Source organism: Moschus berezovskii, chromosome X (genome assembly GCF_049115385.1).
Source record: "Moschus berezovskii isolate FMDL1 chromosome X, NW_MosBer_1.0, whole genome shotgun sequence".
Classification (NCBI taxonomy): Eukaryota; Metazoa; Chordata; class Mammalia; order Artiodactyla; family Moschidae; genus Moschus; species Moschus berezovskii.
Window position 1 is genome coordinate 15,398,860 of NC_142488.1, and position 4,139 is coordinate 15,402,998.

The window sequence follows — 4,139 nt, forward strand, 5'->3', positions numbered from 1 at the left end:
CTTGGACTGCAAGGAGATCCAACAAGTCCATCCTAAAAGAAATCAGTCCTAAATATTCATTGGAAGGACTGGTACTGAAACGGAAACTCCAATACTTTGGCCCCCTGATGTGAAGAACTGACTCATTGAAAAAGACCCTGATGCTGGGAAAGATTGAAGGCAGGAGGAAAAGGGGACAACAGAGGATGAAATGGTTGGATGGCATCACCGACTTGATGGATATAAGTTTGAGTAAGCTCCGGGAGTTGGTGATGGACAGGGAGGCCTGGCGTGCTGCAGTCCATGGGGTCATAAAGAGTTGGACATGACTGAGCGACTGAACTGAACTGATGCATCTGAAAAAAGTGACTTGATCAGTGTGATATTTTACATACTGCAGAGACTTTGAAGTGAGGGATAACTTGAAGTAACACAGGAGTGAAGAGTGTGGCAAACTTTGAATACATAAATACTTTTAAAGAACTACACATATACTGTGTTGTATTGCAAGTTCAAGTGATTGACATGGCCCTCTACCAGCTAAAGGAAAATATTCTTTGTTGAAATGCTGAGATGCCTCTATGGATTTTTCTTCTTACATTTTCTAAAATACATTTGTGTCTATATGCTTAAGTCAGTAATAAAATGTGATCCAGACTACAAATGTTTTTTGACACAACAAATTTCAGTAAGTCATTTAGGGCCTAAAATGAGATTAGACTGTGGTCAGGGAACTCAATCAGTGATGCTTTCATTTAGGATAAAATGTCAACCTGTCAAGGTATCTAGTTGATTGACATTTGTGTGGAGATTTCAAATTTCTTCTTTTCCCACCTCTGAGTCCCCACTTCTATCATTATATAGGCTTTAAATTAAAAACCCAGCCAGAAATATGACACCTTTCAACAGTCGGCTGGCACGTTATTTCAGTTTCTATTTGTCAATTCTAACTCAAATGTAGGCAGAACAAACATTACACTGCCAAGCCCCAGATTTTGTCTGGTGCTCGGGGCTTCAAAAGGTGAGATCAGGCTATGGGTTGTGAGCAGATCATGTATTAATAGTTGTCCATAAAGATGATCATATCAAAACCACATGTTCTGTGCTTCAAAGTTTTAACACTTGGAAGAATATTTTAACATATAAAGCATAAAAACTAATGATATGCTAGAACTATTTGACATGTCAGTTAGGATTATAGTTAAATTATAACTAAGGGGTCACTAAGTCCAATTAGGATATATTCCTAGAATTCAATCTTAGGATACCATTTGCATAAACCACAGTGTAAAACTGCACCCTAGAAGTTTTGTACTGTGCTTGTCCTATTACCAAGAATGTTTAGATGATTGATGCTAGACTGCAAAGCATCGCTTTCTAGCTCTGAGGGTGGTACTTATTTTTCCTTTTTTTCTAAGGTGGTATTTATGATACATTGACCCCTGGAGGAGTAGGGGAAGGGTCAGTAGAGAGATAGAGGTAAGTTTCCCTATCCCTTTCTTCCCATGCCCTCCTACCCAAACACACACTGGCCAGACAGGCTACTTTTGAACCTCAGTGGAGAGAGAAATTGGGCACATAAGCCAGAAGAGTTGTGTTGATGAATTTATAAGCCAGGCTGTTCCTGATCCAAGTTCAGTGGAGAGAAATGGAAAAGACATTCACCTCACTTCAGCACTGGGAACCCTCAGCAGCAGGCGATGGAAACCATGCGGTGGTGGTTAGGCCTAGCTGAGAAGCCACAAAAGCATATAAGGACCAGAGTGGCTGCAAGGGACACAGCCATGGTGAGGCCAGAGCCAATCATGGTCAGCTTTGTAAAATACTGTCCTCAGAACTCATCCCATATCATGTGGAAAGCCTTTGAAAAAGACAAAAGGGCCATGAGAAGCAAAACAGTTAATGCAACCACAGACTTCAGAGTCTGGAGTGACCTGGGATATTTAGGTTTTAAAAATGTAACTTCTCTTTGAAAAGTAAGCATATAAACCTAGAACGCTGTTATTCCCTATTGCAATTGTTTAGTTGCTCAGTTGTGTCCGATTCTTTGTGACCCCATAGACTGTAGCCCACCAGGCTCCTCAGTCCATGGGATTTCCCAGGCAAGAATACTGAAGTGGGTTGCCATTTCCTTCTCCAGGGGTATCTTCCTGATACTGGGGTCAAACCCACAGCTCCTGCCATGTCTCCTGCATTGGCAGGTGGATTCTTTACTGCTGAGCCAGCGGGGAAGCCACTAACATACCATGAAAATAAGCATAGTGATTGAAAAAAATGAATGAAAAAGGCAAAAACAATCTTCAGTGTCACCTATCGCAATAGCTCTTTAAAACTCATAGCATTATTGTCACAAATTGAAAAACACTAGGATGGGGCTGGTTGGGGACGGGGGAGTGGAGATAGAAAAAGAAATGGAGAGACCCTGGATGGATGAAAACAGTGAGGCAGACAGAGGTCCAGTCTCTGCCTCCTGGGGCTGCCCCGCATGTCTAGGTGACCCCTCCCCAAGTGCTGCCTCCTAAAATGCCTTTGACACCCGTCTCCATTTGTCTCAGAGACAAGCTGTGCGGTGCTGGTCTAAATATCTATAACAGATATTTAGATCTGTACAGAGCCTTTAGTTCTGTAGGTATTTGCTCAGATCATCAGCAGCTTTTCTTAGCCTCCAGTACAGTTCAGGCGCTTAAGAGTTATCCATGCATGAGATGATACTGCAGTGGTATAAGTAATTCCACCAGCCAAACTGAACCCCTTGGATAGCAAAGTGTTTATTTAGCTTCTCTCGCCGGATGGAACTGAGCCCAGGGGTTAGAGCTGAGAATTTCCTCTTTGTACCAAAGTTAAAACACCTGCTTGGGAGGTGATTAAAAACTTTAAACCACTAAGCAAGAAAGTAAACAAGCTGAAGCAGGGATGATGTGGCTGGCTCAGACAGTCACTTAAGAATAGGTCTCTTGTCAGTATCCTTGGAGTGGCCGATCCTTTCTATGTTTGCTTTTTTCCGTTCTCTACATTGTCAAGTTTTTCAACCTTGCCACTACAGATATTTGGGGCCAGATAATTCTTTGTTGTAGATGCTATCCTGAGCTCTGTAGGATGTTTAGATGTCTCTACCCACTGGATTCCAGTAGCAATCCTGCTCTGTACTTATCAGAGTCAAATGTATCTCCAGATATTGCCTAATGTCCTTACGGGCCAAATAATCCACAGTTGAGAATCAATGATCTACAGTTAAAGGTCTTCCTAACTGACAGTGTATGCTATATCAGCAGCATGCACAAAAGCAAAAAACCTGCCAATCAAAATGATTTATGGGATTTTTTTTTTAATAAAAGGCCAAATGCCAGCCTACTGGTTTTGTTTGGGTATGTGGTTTTCTTTTTTTTTTCCCCTGTTATTTTAGGAAAAGAATCAGGTAGAAAGAGAAAAAAGTTATATCCTGTGTTGAGCACCTAACATATCCACATATCTTACATGTGTACTCTTAGTCCACATTGGGAGCATATAAACACAGAAGAAAGTAATTGAAGTGGAGAAGAATTTGCCATTCTAAGATATGCCCCTTTGACATAAAGATTATTTTGAGCCGATATATTTTTTTTTTCTTCTAAGAAACAGCAGACAAAGGAAAAACTCTGGAAAATAAGTAGTAGAAGTTACTCTTCTGTTAGAGATATTTACATTGATAGGTATAAGAGAAATTTTCATTTATAAGAGTGTCTCTCTCTTTGTACCAGGAAGAGAAGAATGATTCTAAATCTCTAGAAACTCATACTAATGGAGAAGGCATGGACTTAGATTTGTACAACTTTGTCCTTGTTTACTGAGCTTTTCTCAGAGAAAACTGCCATAACTGCCCCCACCCCCAAAACATCTTTTGTCTTTAGCTGGAAATGGTATTTAAGGTGATGGCTTGGACTGTTTCGAGGAGTCAGTCTTCCTGGGTCTCTCCCTTGTGTAAAAGAGGTATACATGTTATTAAACTTCTTTTTGTTTTTCCTCCTATTGATCTGTCTTTTATAACAGGGAGTCTCAACCAAGAACCTAGAAGAGTAGAGGGAAAATTATTTTTTCTCTCCTACAAAATCTTGTAATTCTAAGAATCAACCTCCCAATTTGTACTGGATTTCTTAAGAATGAGCCAAGAAGGCACCTAATAC